An 18,506-nucleotide genomic window follows, 5' to 3' on the forward strand; every position below is an offset into this window, starting at 1 on the left:
CTGGGCTTGGTTGAGGCCGCCCCCCAGATCCACAACTACACTTTGTGAGTACTCAGCATTGGTTCAATCTCCCAGCAAAGTGGTACTCAGGTGCTCTGTCAGCTTTTCCCAGAAGGACCCGAAAGGTCCGTGCAAGCAATGTTGGATGTTGTTGTTATCTCAGTTGAATTCGGAGGAGCACGTTGTGCTCGCCATCTTGTATATGCTTAATTACTACTAGTTGATTGTTGACAGGGCCGGACTGGGAAAAAAAATTGTGCCGGGCATTTTTCAATCACAGTGGCCCCCTGACAAGTGGCAGGGCCAGAGAGGGTGTGTTTTGTCATCACTAATGCCAAGCATGCCCCCTCTCAAAGTTAGCATGTTGGTTCAATGCGCAGAGCCCTGCTGAAGAGCTCTATCATGAGAAAAAGGCCATGTATTTGTTCTGCGCAGCGCAAGAAAATTTAATAACATGCTTGTGCTGTGTTTGCTTTTAACTTGTCTCTGGTGTCTCCATAAGTGGGATACCAGAGGACAAAAGGGCCAGAAAAGCGTATGGTGCATGTGTTTGGAGTCTGCTTGTGGGATTGCGTGTGTGTAGAGTGAGCTGATTGTGGTGTTGTATTGTGTAAATAGGTTGTTTTTATTCGTGGTTGTGGTGCAATATGTGTGGCTAGGGGCTGTAGAGAGTGTGTGTATAGGGGGCATAGTGTGTACAAGGGATGTAGCGAGTGTGTGTGTGTGTGTGTGTATATATAGGTGATGAAGTGTGTGTAAGGGTTGTAGAGAGTGTGTGTTTAGAGAATGTAGTACGTATTTGCTTACAAGGAATGTAGTGTGTGCATAGGGGATCCAGAGTTTGTATGTCAGGAATGTAGGTGGTGCAGTGTGTGTAGATGATCTAGTGTGTAAAGGACCCAGAGTGTGTATAGGAGATTGTGTGTTTGTGTGTATATAGTTGATGTACTGTGTGTAGGGGTTGTAGAGAGTGTGTGTTTAGAGAATGCTGTGTGTGTTTGCTTACAGGGAATGTAGTGTGTGCATAGGGGATCCAGGGTTTGTATGTCAGGAATGTAGTGTCAGGGTGCAGTGTGTGTGTAGGAGATCTAGTATGTAAAGGACCCAGAGTGTTTATAGGAGATTGTGTGTGTGTATAGAGGATTCAGAGTGTATATAGGGTAAGGGATCTAGCGTGTATCTGGAGCGTAATGTTTGTAGGGGTGCTGTAGTATATATACATATATATATATATCTATATATATATGTGTGTGTGTTTGGACGTATTGTATGTGTGAAGGGTGCAGTGTGTTGGGTGTGCTGTGTGTATGTGTGAAGGGTGCAGCATGTGTGTAAGGAATGCAGTTAGTGTGTAAGAGGGGTGCTGTGTGTGAGGGTGTTCTTACCTACTGTCACATTCTATGTTTCGAATTTTCTTTGTCTGTTAACTTACTGAGGCTTATTTTATATATTATACATACATGTTTGTGTGTGTGTGTGTGCTGTATATGTGTGAGAGTGTGTTGTGTGTGAGAGTGTGTTGTGTGTGTCTGAGGGTGCTGTGTGAGTGAGAGTGCTGTCTGTGTCTGAGGGTGTTGTCTGTGTATGAGCGTGCTGTGTGTCTGAGGGTGCTGTCTGTGTCTGAGGGTACTGTCTGTGTGTGAGGGTGCTGTCTGTGTGTGAGGGTTCTGTGTGTGTGAGGGTGCTGTGTGAGCGAGGGTGCTGTGTGACTAAGGGTACTGTGTGTGTGTGAGGGTGCTGTGTGTGTGAGGGTGCTGTTTGAGCGAGGGTGCTGTGTGACTAAGGGTACTGTCTGTGTCTGAGGGTGCTGTCTGTGTCTGAGGGTGCTGTTTGTGTGAGTGTGCGGTGTATGTCTGAGGTTGCTGTTAGTATGAGTGCGCTGTGTGTGATTGTGCTGTGTGTGTGTGTGAGTGTGCTGTGTGTGAGTGCTCTTAGTGTGAGTGTAAATATATTTATATAAATATGTAATTTTTGTATTTAACAAAAACAAAAACTACTTTATATTCCCCCCCTTCTTACCTTTAGCCTGAGGGGGGGGGGGGGGGGGCGTGTTGCCATGGAGGAGGGAGCCGTGCTGCCTTCCCTTGTGGTCTCAGTGGTAAGAATTAACTCTAGCCTGCAGCCAAACCGGTGAAAATCGGCGAGGAAAACATGTGCCGTGGATGCCCAAAATGCATCCATGCCCCGAATGACCGATAAAACCGATAAAGTGGTGGTCGTAACTGGTATACAAAAAGAGAGGCTGGCTCAATTGTGAAGGCCAAAGAGGTGTAGACACTGCCACATAACGTGAAAGTAGTATGAGCTTTCCTGAGAGTTTGTTGAAGTGAATATCCAAGACAACTAGCCAAACCCGCAGGGAACAGAGAACTACATCTATGTCCCATAACTGAGTGTATTTCGATACTGGTTCTGCATAGTATGACGCCTCGTGACATACCAAAGGTCCTGAAGTGGAATGTGAGCCGCCAAAGTCTCCGATGGTATGATGTGGGTTTGTCAGTAAAATGGAAGATGATGTAAGGGGCAGTGGAAAGTCCAGAGATGGAGTCAATAGATCCAGGAAGCCCCTTTGATTCTGCCGTAGTGGCGAGGTGAGTGTCACCTAGGTCTCCGCGATGCGAAGGTCTCATCAACATCGAGAAAGGTGGCACGCATATGCCTCTTGCGTTGGCCCAGGTTGGAGACATGTGTCCTCTGTTCGCATTGAGGTCCGATGCTGATCCATTCGTATTATGGTGTACCAAGGTGTCCCGTTGCCAATCGTTGGCACGAAACCCAGTCCGCGAGTTAGGTAATCTCCTGAGGGAACTCTGGTCGGAGAGTAACCTTGCATGGAAGTTATAAATGGTAAATGTCCTTCGTTATTACTATAAGAGTCCGAGACCAGACTCTGCCCAGGCGGTTTATGTATCAAGTCGCTGAGATATTGTCCATGTGTAGGAGAATACAACAATCGGACATGTCCTTGACAAGCTGTAGGCCGCAGATGATCCCGCCACCAGTCGTCTCATCCCCAGACCACGGGCCTCCGGTAAGTGATCTTCCCAGCCATAGAGGCTGATGGTCTATTACACTATGAAATCTGGTGCAGATCCGAAGATGGTTCAGTCGTTCCATGTCAGTATATGTGGGAGCCATCATGAATTTCCGTTCACCCTTTTGGTGACACCATCATCCAGTAGTCCTTGTCCCCAAGTAATAGTCTTTGGAGTATTGCATAGCCCGGTAGTGTAGTCCCTGGGAATGGAGTTCTTTGGAGTAAGTAACGCATCTCCCTGTGAATTCCGGTCCTTTCATACAAGCTATTGAGTCCCAGCATGTTGACTAGATAGGGAAGGCAGAGGATTCCCTTGTGGCGAAGGTGCACCATGACTGGCTACAGGAGTTTCTTGAAGTACTATGGGTACCTTAACGGTAGACCAGTGAATTGACACTGTCGGTCCCGTCAATGAAACCAAAGGAATAGATGGCTCCCTGTTGCAACTAGCATAGACAGGTATGTGTCCCTCCAATCCAAATGAGTGAACCCATCTTGGTGTGGAGGAGATCTCCTAGCAGAGAAGTACCATCCATCTTGAAGTGACCATATCCAGGATACATTGGGTAGGCGTAGGATGGTGACAGGAGGAATTCTATGACATATCCTCCGACTGTCTGGAGTATTCTAGCATCTGTAGAGGTTGCTTCCCAATTTGAGAAAAAAGGTAGACCTTTACCCGTGGTTACATCATGAGAGCGTTGAAACAGGAGAAATTTACAAATATACCTATTTCTTCAGTAACGTTAGGAACCACTCTCTGAACAGGAGATCATTAGCCAATGGACCCCATTCCTTTTCCCCAACTCTATGAGTTTAGTGTCCAACTTGGAAAGGGCCCTTTGCCCCGTTTGTAGTGCTCAGAATGCCTATAGCTTGTTGCGCTAGTTTTCTGTAGTGTGCTACGTTGTTGTGGAGAAGTGAGTGAGGGCGTGCGGCTTGGAGTCGAACACGCCGTCTTATTTTCTTTTTTTTTTTTTTTTTTTTGGAAGGAGATGTAGGAGACATTTATAGGCGAAAAAAGATAATTTCTAGGATCGCTTTAGTTTAACCAGGTTATATTACATTGTTCTGAATTAACTACTATGAAATCTTATAAACTAATTATGTGTGTCACAACATATAGCCAAAGGACATATACAGAGGTCATATGGAAATTGAACTACCTTTCCGAGACACAGTCAGTATTGTTAAATTTATTTTATAGACAGTAGCTTAGCTGGAATTGCTGTGCATCTATAAGTTATAAAAAATAATCGAAAATACAAATGCTAAATAATATACATAATGGTCTAAGTGCTGCTACAGACAGTTTATAAACTTCACGACGATGACTGATGGATTAACTAGGTATTTATATATTTTGTTGATCATGCATTCTGTTTTCTAATAGTCGCAAGCATTAAAAGACTGAATACAACAAACATTAAGAAAGTTGTACTTAATATCAGTGCTATGATAGTCAATTCATTCTAAAGGACATGCATGCCCATTTACATTATGGGATATGTTCGTTAAGCACTGAATTTCAAAACAGATTATGAATTGCAAAATTGAGACTAAAATGATCACATTGCAACGATTGCTGAGATGAAGAATTTTTCCAAATCATTGATTTCCTAAAGTTTGCAATTTAGTTGATCACAATTCAATGTTTCATGAACAAAAACCTATTTGACAATTTTGGCATTGGCAAATAAAAAGCTAGGAAACACATCTTTTTGCCACACAATTCATATTATGGACTAAATAATAAAACTAGAATAGCATAATAGTATATAAAATATGATGACAATTATCTCATATATCTCATAGATACGTATCTCATAGATGCGTTTAAGGAAATTAAAGGAAATGTATGTCTTTATAGGCAAATCTAGCTATATGCATACTTTAGTGACAACTTTATACAGTCATATTCTGGATTATTTTAATTACACTTTTAATTCAGAAAGAATAAAATTGCTAAATTAGTATTATTATGTTGTGCAAAGTTACATATAGATAGCAATAGCTGTTTAATGTATTTTAACTTAGTTTCAAATTTATATGTCTCGTTTTGCATATCTAACTTTACTAACTTTATTTTTTTCTTTATAATAATCTTTATTTAAGAATTTTATTTTTATACAGTCAAACAATACAATACATAGGGATCTTTAACCATATCAACACCATTTGTATATTGTGTTTTTAGTTTACGTCGTATTCAAATCTCAAATGTGTTGTCTTATTGTAATATAAATGTCAGTAGATGGGGGTCTAAGATCATCGTGTGACTATATTACTAAAAAAAAAAAAATACATCTTGCACACCCATTCATTCATACTGTCAGACTGAGAGGTAGATCCCACCTGATTGATTATCGTCAATTATGGGAGAGAGAAAAAAGAAAACATATATTTTGACCTTATTGTTATTACAAAATGGGCAGGGATTTATTAAGCGGTGAGGCTATATTACATAGGGTGAACATCAAAAGTCTTACCTAGGGTTAGAGGGATTCAATACAAATACTCATATTTTCTCCATTGGTATTATGGATAAGCAATAGTAGGGAGCAGACCATTTCATTCGTAAATTGATATTAGTTTGTCCAGCCATAATTTATATATACCTTTTTTAAGGGTTGAGCTCATTGTGTTATTAATAAGGTTATTTTCCATCAAGAGTTGTAATTTAATTTGACTTATAATATGTCTTTTTTGGAAGGGAATAGATATTTTCCAGTTTCTGGCAATTATTATTTTGGCAGCCACAAAGCAATGAGATGCTATGCATTTAGTTTTTTGTGTGTCCAAATTCCAATTATAATGTAAAATCGCTACAGCTGGCTTTTGTTCCAATCGTTTATGAGACAACTCATACAGAATATCAAAAGTCCATGTCCATAATGTTTTTACAATCGGGCATTCCCACCACGTGTGTATATATGTGCCTACAGACGACCCACATCTCCAACATAAATTCTGTAAATGAGGATACATTTTAGATAATCTAGATGGGGTATAGTACCATTTGTATATTAATTTAAAATGGCATTCTACCAGATTAATTCCGTGTATAAATTTTGTTAGGTGAGAAATAGAAGAACACCATTGATTGTTTGAAATTGATATGTCCAGTTCTTTTTGCCAGTAATCTATGATCTTTATAGGTTTTTGACCTATTTCTTTTAGCAAGACATTCGCTAATGATACTACTTTTTTCTTAGTACTATTACAAAATATAATTTCCATTAAATTAGAAATTGAAGATTTATCACAAATAAGAGAAGAGTGTAAATAGTGTTTAATCCTTAAATACGTAAATATTTCTCTAGATGGTAATTTGTAAGTGTCTACAATCTGTTGGAATGATGTTAGTCTATTGTCTATCATGATATCCGAAACAATATTTATACCATGTTCAAACCAGGTATTGAGAGATAAGTCAGTTACGTTCTGCTCAATTACCGCCAAAGAACAAGTCTTCGGTATCTTGTTTACATATCCCAACAGTATTTTAATTTCTTGCCATATGTTTAACGATTGGCTAAGTATATGAGATTTAATCTGCGTAAAAAATTGAGATTTATCCGGTAGTTCTTTCCACATCAACAATTCTGCTTTATTGGGCTTGACTACCAGTGACTCCAAAATGTACCAAGGTTCATCTACGAATTGTGGGTCTTGAAGACAAAATATATGTCTTATCATGTTTGCATAATAACTTGTGATAATATTAGGAAAGTTTAAGCCCCCCTTCGTTATTCTATTGGACAAAAGTTTAGAGCTGATTCTCGTTTTTTTATTTTTCCATATGAAGTTGGAAATATACGATTGGATCAGATTTAACCAAGCCTTAGGGATTTTCATGGGTACCATGGAGAATAAATAGGACCATTTTGGCAGTATGTATGAGTTTATGATATTAATTCTGCCGATCCAGGTAGTCTCCAGGTTTTTCCATTTTTGTAATTTGTAATTTATTTCTTTGATCAATCTGAGGATATTGATCTCCATTGTATCCTCAGTTTTTACTGGGATAATGATCCCAAGATATTCTATTTCCTTGTTAGACCAAATAAAATTATATTGATCAGATAATGTCTTGACCACTTTCTGTGATAGATTAGTATACATGGCGATAGATTTGGAGATATTAAGCTTGAAATTAGAAACAATACTATAAGATTCTATTTCTTGCATTAGAAAAGGCAATGAAAATTCTGGGGCGGTCAACGATATCAGAGCATCATCCGCATATAGGGATATTTTTAGTTCGGTATGTGCAATGGGGAATCCTTTGATGTTATAGTTTTTTCTTATAGCGATAGCCAAAGGTTCCAGAGTTAAGATATATAAAAGTGGGGATAATGGACATCCCTGTCTAGTGCCGTTTCGGAGTGGGAACCATCCTGCTAATATGTTAGGACCAACTGTCCTAGCAGAGGGGTTAGTGTACAATGCCATTATTGCATTACAGATTCTACCCTGGAAACCAAACGACGCCAGTGTCTCCCTAAGGTATCCCCACCCGACCCTGTCAAACGCTTTCTCAGCATCTAGAGACAGGGTCAGGAGGGGAGTATCAGATCTATTTGCCATGTCCAATATGTCAATTATTCTTCTAGTATTGTTAGAGGACATACGTCCAGATACAAACCCAATTTGGTCTCGATGGATCAGTTTATCGATAACAGTGTTTATTCTAGCTGCAATAATTGCAGAGTAGATCTTCATGTCAACATTTATTAGAGCAATGGGTCTGTAATTTTTTGGATCATTGGGGTCTTTTTTAGGCTTTAAAATAGGGATTATATTAGATTGGAGAAGTTCATTAGGTGCCATTTTTCTTTCGATAATCTCATTAAACAAATCAGTTAGTGGACTAACCACTACTGGCATCATATGCTTGTAAAAAGCGTTTGTGAAACCATCAGGGCCGGGTGTTTTATTCCATGCTAGCTTTTCAATTTGTTGCTGAACTTCTGCTTGTGTAACTGGTAAGTTAAGTAACGCTAAATCTGACGGGGAGACTGTCGGAGTCTGGATATTTCCCAGATATTTTAAGACGTCACTGCGTTGGGGGGTATCCCTAAGGTTGTACAACTGTGTATAGTACTGGTTAAATTTTTCTCCTATTTGAGTTGGAGTGGTATAGGTATTATTTCCTTCTGTTAATTTTTCTACTCTATTTCTCGCTTGATGAATTTGTAATCGTTTTGTGAGATTTTTAGATGCTCTGTTTCCCGTGTGATAGTAGTTCACTTTTAGTTTTTGTATATTGATTTGAATTCTTTGTTCTTCTTTAGAGTTAATTAAATGTTGTATTTGTTTTAATGAAGTTCTTATTCCCTCTGAGGATTGTTGTTTATCTAAATTAGAAAGCCTATAAAATTCAATATATAAATTTGCCAGGGATTGTCCATTATTTTTTTTAAAGATATGTCCCATTTTAATCAGGTAACCTCTTGTTACTGCTTTTTGTGTACACCAATTAGTGGAACAAGAAGTATCCTGAGGGCAATTCTCCTCAAAGAAGTGGGTTATTAGAGAAAGTAAATCATTTCTATTCTTCTCGTTTTCAATTAGTGAATTATTAAGTCTCCAAGTGGTGATACCAGGATAGGGAGCCGTACCTATGTCCATAATAATGAAGCTATGATCTGCCCAGATATTTTGCTTAATTCTAACTTTGTGGATAAGTTTTAAAGAAATAGGGTTAGTTAAACATAGATCTATCCTGGAGAATGATCCGTGTACGTGAGAAAAATGAGTATAATCTCTCTCATAGGGATTGTATATACGCCATGGGTCACAGAGGTTGTATAATTTACATATATTACTAAATCTTTTTGCTTGTTTGTATATTTTTTTATCTGTATTAATCTGCACCCGAGATTGTTTATCTAAAGTAGGATTTAATGCACAATTGAAGTCTCCGGCGATAACCAAAGTACCGTTAGATATTTTATCTATCTTGGTCATTAAGTGGGAGAAAGTAGTCATTGGGTCTAGATTAGGTAGATACAAATTCACGAGCGTATATGGCTTATTGTCGATATTACACACTAAGATAATGTATCTAGCCTCTTTGTCTAGATTACAGTGAATAACTTCCAATTTGAGGTCATTCCTAAAAATGATTGCAACACCCCTTTTTTTCCTATCAGTTAAAGACGCTTGGATGATTTTTGAGTATAAGTTTCCACCCCAGGTTTGTCTAGAATTTATAAGCCAGTGGGACTCTTGAATAAAAGCTATTTGAATTTTTTCTTGAATTAAAGAGTGATATAGCCTGTTCCTCTTTTTATTCGTATTTAAACCCTGCACATTAGAACTCAGTACTCTCAAAGATAGCAAATTTCAAGGTTTAGGGGTTCCATCGTCTCAGTCTGAATAACATTCATACATCCATTCATTCCTAATTTTCGGGAAGGACAGACCAGTATAGGGCTGACCCGACCCGAGAATATAGCATACCATTGGTAGAAATTTCTACCACATCCTGTGGAGGCCATAAGGTCTCCGGAGTAAATGTAGCAAAACTACATATAGAGGGGGAAGGACTCCAGGGGGGAAAAGAGAAAAGAAATGGAGAAGAAACAAAGAAAAAAGAAAAATCCTTCAAAATTTGTCCAAAAGGAAAGCAAACACATAATGGGTAAATTATAAATTGAGGAATTATTTTTAGAGGTTTTCATCTTATCCATCCTCCATAATTTAGATTATGAATTATAAGTAGTGTTATCAGTATTATCAAAAAGATTAAGAGATAAAGAGAGTGAAAAAATAAGCCTGAAGTGTACTATCATACGATGTAAGTAGACCAGAAGGGGTTACCCTCGGGGTTAATATTGTGTATCCCGTGTGTGAAATATACATTGTAAGTCGTATTATCAACGTTATCAAAAAAGTTAGAAAAAAAAAAAAAATTAGATAAGTGAATAAATATTCCTGAAGAATGTTATATAACCGTGTAAATATACCACTAAGGGGTACCCTCGGGATTAGTATTGTGTATCTCCTGTGTAATCCAGTTGAATATAGAGTGACAGTATTTATGTGTAAATATTATAAATATCTCATAGCGTGATTAATAGAACAAAAGTAATTGTTATCAGCATAAATGTGGAGTTAAAATATGTTAATATTGTGTCTACATCAAACGACATTGAAGTATTAAAATTTGTCCTACTTTGTAAAAGGAATATAAGCTAATAATGTCTATGGTGTATTTTAACAAAAACAAAAAATAACAAGTTATCAATAAATTTAAATAAATAAATAACACTAAATTCCTTCCCTTCCCTTTTACGCCGTCTTATTTTCATAGGCTTTGTAACTAGAAGTGTATAAATCTGGCAGCCCCATTTCGATGATCTCTGTGTGTTTCCCAACCGTGCGGTGGTCAAGCCATTGGAACACACTGGGTGTTGGGAAATATCGTCCTCTTCTCTGTCCGTGGATTTGCAGGAGACCTCTCCGTTGACTGTTTTCCGACCATGCGGTGGTCAAGCCATTGGAACACACTGGGTGTTGGGAAATATTGTCCTCTTCTCTGTCTGCGGATTTGCAGGAGACCACTCCTTTGACCTGTGGATTTTCAGGAATCTCCTCTTAAAAGGGGCGTTAGGCCATTTCGAACAATCTTTTGGGCATATTGGGGATCCGTTTCCGGGCTCGCCTTTAATTATTTTGAGGGTCTTGTAGCTCATAAGTTCATTGGCAGGTGGGGCACCGTGGCTCACCATCTCTGGAAGATCCTGACCATCTCTGGAAGATCCTGACCATCTCTGGAAGATCTTGGGGATTGCTGTTTCAGCTGAGGCTGCAACTGCGGCATTTAACATATGCTGAAAGTCTTGAGTGAGAGGCTGAGCGAGCTTCTAGTGATGTGTGTCTGGTGAACCTTCAGTCTGCAGAATATATCCAAGGTTCAGGTACCTGTGTAAATGTGTTAGGACACATAGTGCCCCTCTACGTATAACTGAGGGTCACCCTGGGTATCAGGCAATCACAGCCCACTGAAGGTGAGGCAATAATGGCAGCCAGCCATTACTACATTACTAGCCAACAACTGTCAAGTTAAAATGGGGTGGTAGCCCCTGTGAAATATGGAGACATAAGGAGTCTTAATACCGTGTTAGGGATTCACCCTTATGTCCCACGAAGTTGCGGTCAGTACCACTGAGTATGTGTGGAATAGATGTGTCCCCTAGTTGCATCATAGAGATTGGTATGGTACTGTTCCGGCATGCAGTCCATATATAGCACCAAGAAGGGGGGTCACCCCTATTATGGTGTGTCAGGGATGTTAGAGTGCTTGGGGGGTCACCCCAGCTTAAAGGGGGGTAATCCTTGGAAACTGTTCACCATTACTTGGCGTGTATATATAAATATGCTGGGGTTCACCCTAGCTATAGGGGGGTCACCCCAATAATAATAATAATAATGTGAGTAGCAATCCCCTGAGTGGGGGGGTCACCCCAGTAGTGAGGGGGGTCACCCCAATAATAAGATGCATAGAAATCCATTGGTGAATGCACATCTGTGAGTGGGGGGTCACCTCAGTAGTAAGGGGGGGTCACCCCAATAATAAAGCGCATAGTAATCCGTTGGTGATAAAACATATATAACATATATACCTGTTATGTGATTACACAGATCTGCATATTATACCTATTATACATACCATGTGATATATATATATATATATATATTTTTTATATATATATATATTCTATTACACATATCATGTGATAATACATATACACCATCTAAATTACATGCTATACACACACCCTGTGAGTAAACATCTATTACACATAAAACACACTATTTACATGAATATCACAACTCCTAACAGACATTGAAAACCCTGTAGGAATTGTGTAGAACAGCCCAGATCAGGGGAAATACGATATGGGTAAATTCAGATGGACGCCGTGAATCTTGCAAGATTCAAGATGGCCGCCGTTCATGCGCATTTTAGCCAGGGCAGCCTGCTGGAGAACATAATGGTGCCCCCAAGCTCCCTCCGGCCCGGGCACCCCTAGGTTAGCCACAGAACCGCTCAGAATAGCAAAAAACGGCACGATCACGAAAAAAAACTCAGTGCACGAGTGAATGGGAGTGAGAGGCAAGCAGAGCTAAGGCACTGGCCCCCAGTAAGGAAGAGCAGGCCTTGGGTAGCAGAAAAAAATGGAAAATAAGCATTAAATAGATATAGGATAAAGGGGTAAGACAGGAGAGGGAACAGGAGGACAAACAAGTATAAATAGAAATCCAGGAAACTAAATCCAAGTACAATACAACAAATGTAATAAAATCTGCTCAGAAAAAAATACTCTGACCTGTGCCTGGCTGGAGCAGCAAAGAAAGAGGAAGTCATGTGTCTGTCAGGGGTTTATATATGGATGTGATACCTGTTACTGATTGGTTTAAAGTTTATTGATTTACTTGTGTTGCTGGAGGCATAAGTAAAGAAAGTTATGCCAAATATGAAGCCTCCTGTCATGTTGTAAAGTCATTCTTAAAAAAAAAAAATGGTTGCAAGGCAAGGGTCATTGGACCATAACCACTCCAGGAAGTTTAAGTAGTTAAGGTGTGATTCATTATATTTGTTTAGTAGACAATGGGAGTGGAATATATCAGTGCTTGTATCTTTGGCTGCTAGAACTTCCTAGAAACCAGAGTCTCTTCTTTTCTGACAATACGGTAGGTATGGAAGGTATTGTTAGGAAGCAGCGCCTATGGTAGTCTTCTCAAGCTCATGGCAATATGGGGGGGGGGGGAGGTGAAGGGATAGGACACATATATAGTGTAGTATATTAGACTGCTAGTGATAGTAAATAAAGGCAAATTGCACTTATATTCAGCTCCAGATATATGCGCCTGGACGGTACAATCCCCGTCTATGGATATGATGATGGTCTTGGTGCACTCACAAAGATGTCTTCAGGGTATGTAAGGGTATTCCTTTACCAAATAGCAGGATTAGCAAGAGTAGCAGGATTAGAATAGCAGGCAAATTAAATATTGCTCAGTTTAGGAGGCATAGGTGGAATAATCCCCACCAAGAATATCACTTGCGAGTCCTCAGGTTCCTCACGATAAAACTATTGAATGTTTAATAGAATAGGGTTGGAGGCTCCACATAGCGTAAAATGGCTATCTTTATTGGAGACATAAAATAAAAACAATATAACAAAAGTGCTTTTTAAAACACTAAAGTGTTTCACCTGTTAGCAAGGCTTTTTCAAAGTGTCACAGCACGAGGGGCCTATCCTGTTTAAATAGCATTAAAATTACATAATTGTAATTAGTGACATCATTGATCATGTGACAAAACATGTGACAAAACATTCAGTAGAATATTGGAATAATAAAAGTCAACATAGAAACATGAAATAAATATGAGCTTAGAATCCTAATAGAATAAAAGTTAGTTTTATAAAGAATATAAAAGAAATTGAAAAGAAATTAAAAAGAGAGTGGGATAGCTTTAAGGGGGGGAAGAGGCGCCAAGATGGCCACCAGGACATGTTACTTGGGGACACCAAGATGGCCGCCACCAGATTAAATATAAATGCTGAAGCGGAGGCACAAGTATTTAATTAATTAGACAACTTGGATATATTTGAAAAAGATTGGGAAGATAAAGGCAGCCAATCCCTTATGAAAATGAGCAGTTATTACTCCGAGTTCTACAAACTGCAGACACAGAGTTTCCGAAATTGCGGCCACGACCCGGACCACGTGATCTGCCGGGTCGCGTCGCAATGGAGATCATATTGAGCTGGTCTCCTAACTGAGAGGAGATCGGGGCAGCCACTGGGGGGAGGATCTACAGGCAAGATGGCGGACCCACCCCATGCTTCGTGACCAGCCGAGTCACGTTGCCATAGCAACCACACTTCCCCGATCTCTACACCTCCCCCAAACGGGGAAGGCACTGAACTGAGGGGAGGAGAGATCTCCCACCCGACGCGTCTGTGGGGAATGTAGTTCAGGGTAGGTGGAAATAGAGATGCTGAGAACTATACAGGAGGAGGGAAAAACATGTTAAAAATGGTATATATAAAAATGTATAAAAAACAAGAAGAGGGGATAAATGAGATATATAACAAGTAATCTATGTAAAATAAAAAGTAAATAAAAACGCAAAGAGGGAAGAGGGAAAATCTGATAAGAATATATAAGATAAAATGCATAAATGTGGAGAGAAAATCCATCAGTTAAAACAATCTTAATTAAAAGGAAAACAACCAGAATTTAAAATATATGAAATAAAATAAAAAATAAAAAATATGAAATAAGAACATACATTGTAAAAACACTGGTAGATGCATAAAAATTACACAGAATGTTAATCTTTGGAGATATATTAACAGGAATTTGCAGAATATTTAAAAGGTCACATCTGACTTTAGAGGTGCCAAGGTACCAGGGTTCTGTAAAATACAAGCAGATGTGTAAAAACGCTAAAGACTGACTGGTACATAAAAATTACATAAAAAGTACATATTAAGAATATTTTTACAGGAAATAAAAAAAAATATCAAAGTCTACATTTAACCCTTGAGGTGCTAAGGTGCCAAGATTAAATTCCCAGTTCATTTCTTTTCTAATTTTAAGTTTCGGTAGGTTACTACCTCACCAGGTGGGAGACACTTTCTCTATGGCAGAGAATTTTAAAAGACTAGGATCTTTGTTATGAATTAAAAAGTGTTTAGACACCGAGTGGTTAATGTCGCCTTTTTTAAAAAAATATTTCTGCAGTGCTCAGCAATGCAGGTTCTTAAATTTCTTCTGGTCATGCCGACAGTGTAATTTACAAGAGCATTCCAATACATAAATGACATTTGTGGAATTACAGGTAATGAAGCCTTTTATGTTGTATTCACAAGGTGAGTGCTTAGATCTAAATGTAGTAAACTTGGTAAAATCATTGTTGGCATCTTTTGCATTTATAAAAACCATTATGTTGATTAAAAAAGGAGAAAGAGAAATTGGAATTAATTTTTTTGAGTAATTTTTGGTAAGGCACATTTTTAGGTTTGGGACATCCTTAAAGAGTATAACATCTTAAAAACGATTTTACCAGACAAATGAAGATTGTGTTTAGAGGTGCCCCAAACCTAAAAATGTGCCATCTTGCCTGTAGTTCCTACCCTCAGTGGCCACCCCGATCACCTCTCAGTTAGGAGACCAGCTCGATATGATCTTTGTGGAGATGCGACCCGGCCGCCATTTTGGAAAATTTAGAGTCTGCAATTCGCAGAACTCGGAGTAAAAACTGCTCGTTTTCATAAGGGACTGACTCCCTTTATCTCCCCAATCCCTTTCAAATATACCCAAGTTGTCTAATTAATTAAAAACTTGTGCCTCCGCTCCAGCATTTACATTTAAGCTTGTGGCGGCCATCTTGGTGTCCCCAAGTAACATGTCCCAGCAGCCATCTTGGTGCCCCCCCTTAAAGCTACCCCACTCTCTTTTTAATTTATTTTACATTTCTTTTATATTTTTTATAAAACAAACTCTTATACTATTAGGATTCTTAGCTCATATTTATTTCATGTTTCCATTTCTATTTTGACTTTTATTATTCCAATATTCTACTGAATGTTTTGTCACATGATCAATGATGTCACTAATTACAATTATGTAATTTTAAGGCTATTTAAACAGCATAGGCCCCTCATGCTGTAACACTCTGAAAAAGCCTTACTAACAAGTAAAATGCGTTAGTGTTTTAAAAAGCACTTTTGCTATATTGTTTTTTATTCTATTTGTCTCCAATAAAGATAGCCATTGTATGCTATGTTTAGCCTCCTAGCCTATCCTTTTAAACATCCAATAGTTTTATCATCAGGAACCTGAAGACTCACAAGTTATGTTCTTGGTGGGGATTATTCCACCTATGCCTTCTATACTGAGCAATATTCAATTTGCTTCTCGCTTGTGAGTATACCTCCTTTCTCTACTTCCACTTTTATTTTAGACCATACAGAGAGCACTCTATTGTGTTTTTATATTCCCTCCTATGCACTGATTATACTTGATTGCTGCTTTGCTGCTATTTGGTAAAGGAAAACCCTTACATACCCTGAAGACGCCTTTGTGAGTGCACCAAGTAATTTTGGATAAGTTTTTACCTTTGTTTATGGTTTTATTTCTGGACTTTTTCACTGCAGGTCAAATTACAGGAGACTATTTGATTGATATTTCTGCTGGCTGTAACATTCACCATCTATTGCCCATTTTTGAGTTTTTCAGAGACATCACTATTTTAGAATTTAGTGATCTCTGTTTGAAGGAACTAGTGAAATGGAAGCATAGGGATTCAGAAATCTATGACTGGACTCATGCCTTATCGATTATGGAAGAATTGCAAGGTACAAGGTAAGGATCTTGCTAACAGTCCTGTTTTTGCTGACTATAGATTTATAGTTAATTACTGTGATGGACCACCTGGCACCCCGACTGGGTACCTCCACCTATCACTGCTTCCTAGCTGAAGCTGAGGACCATAAGCACTGCACCACACACCATAAGCACCATAGACCCTACAAACCGCCGCAGCTTGGTTGGGGTCTCGCTGTCCCTTCCCACCCTGGACCAAACTCCTGGATCCCGGGACTCAGTGGGAAGGCCTCTCCTCCAAGAGAGTATAGCTGTGAAGCTCTTACAAGAGTTAGTAGTGATAGCTGTATAACAGGAACTCTGTGTATAACAGTAGAACTCTGTGTTGAGGGTAAAGTAAGACTGAATTTTAATGGTGTCACACTGGCCTTTTATGACAATCCCCATGCAAGGGGTACGCCCACATGGACCTTGTTGGGGACTTCAACACAAAGACACAGACCAATAAGAACAGTGATTAAATACACGACACTCCATAACAAACATACAATCCCTCCTCTCTGCCGGGGAGATAATTGAGTCAGATACTGTATCAATTCAATTATCTCCAGGCAGAAAAAACACATATTTCTAAAAAGTCCTAAAAGTACCCCAAAACACATAATATCTCCACAAATGTTACATCCCCTGACAGCCCTGATCTGGGTGACCAACATATCCAAAAATCACGCAGATCAGTTCAGGGATTCAGGAATTCTCTGGAAGTCATTTATTTGACCGAATGCAGGCATGGTCCCATAACCGAAAATAGTTCCATAGAATTGCGGCTCAGTGCCTCTGGAGGACCGACCGGGAACCGCGAGGAAATAGTTCCAGGGCATTTGAGGCTAAGTCCCCCTGAAATCTATTCACGGTTAAGGTCCATGCGAACAAGATGGCTGACACTTCGTGGTCGAATGGCACTTCAAATAACTTTGGGAGTTAGGGAGTTCGAAGTGCCGTTTCGAAAGTTCGAATTGTTCCTGTTATAAGTCCCAACAGGCACAAATAGTGTTTTCAACCAGGGTTTAACCCTGGGGACAATAGTCACAGGGTAGGAGGCTGGCAAGTATGCCCTTATTTTATTCCTAATTCCTGTGATGAGGTCCAATTTGTTAGAAATACTTTGTTAAAACATAAGACCTTATTGGGAATTAAAAGACACACCTATCCATGTAGTAGATCAGGGACTGAATTCAGGTCTTTTTGAATATTTAGTAATTGTTTATATTCTCTGTCACACAGACATTTACATATCTCAAAATAATGGATGGGTCTCTCTATACAGACATTGGTTCTTAATGTGTGATTAGTGAAATGCAATAAAACAAAAACAATCCGCCACTTACCAAATGTAGAGTGCTGTTATTTTGTTTTGATAACATTTTATCATCAATGTACAAAAAAGAATAAATAGATTATTTTCCGTGTGCATAGCCCTACTGTACTTTAGGTAACAAAATCAGTAGCATAATGCCTGGGCTTTGTAATCCTATTGAAGAGCCATTGTCTTCAGGGGAGATTTGTCCAGCTGCTTTTGGCATCAGATGTTCATGAAGTTCCTTAAGTGTGTTTATTTTTACATACATGTTTATGTCTAATTGTTATGTTTAATTTTTGTAATATCAAATAAATAGGTTGTTTTTTTGGAAATCCTGCTATCAGTCTTTTTAATAGGAGTGGAAAATTCAAACATTATTTTCTTCATGGATGATGCACCTCATCATGTAACCTTGATGACACTTTCCCACAGTATGCACAAAGTGTATCACAGAGATCCTAAGCAATAAAACACACTGGTAACTTAAAGAGACACTATTGTCACCTGAACAACTTCAGCTTAATGAGGTTTTTCGGGTGAGAACTATAGCTCCCTGCAGCCTTTCTCATAGAAACACTGTATTTTCTGAGAAAATACAGTGTTTACATTGAAAGCTAGGAACACCTCCAGTTGCAGTCACTAAGAGTGAACCAGAGGGACCTCAGAGTTGATGGAGGCATAATATGCCTCCATCCACTCATATCTGCTGTGCACGAGCATCCTGTGATTCAGTATCTCCTCCCACTGCATGCA

The sequence above is a fragment of the Pelobates fuscus genome, chromosome 11, assembly GCF_036172605.1.
Source record: "Pelobates fuscus isolate aPelFus1 chromosome 11, aPelFus1.pri, whole genome shotgun sequence".
In the NCBI taxonomy this organism is placed as follows: domain Eukaryota; kingdom Metazoa; phylum Chordata; class Amphibia; order Anura; family Pelobatidae; genus Pelobates; species Pelobates fuscus.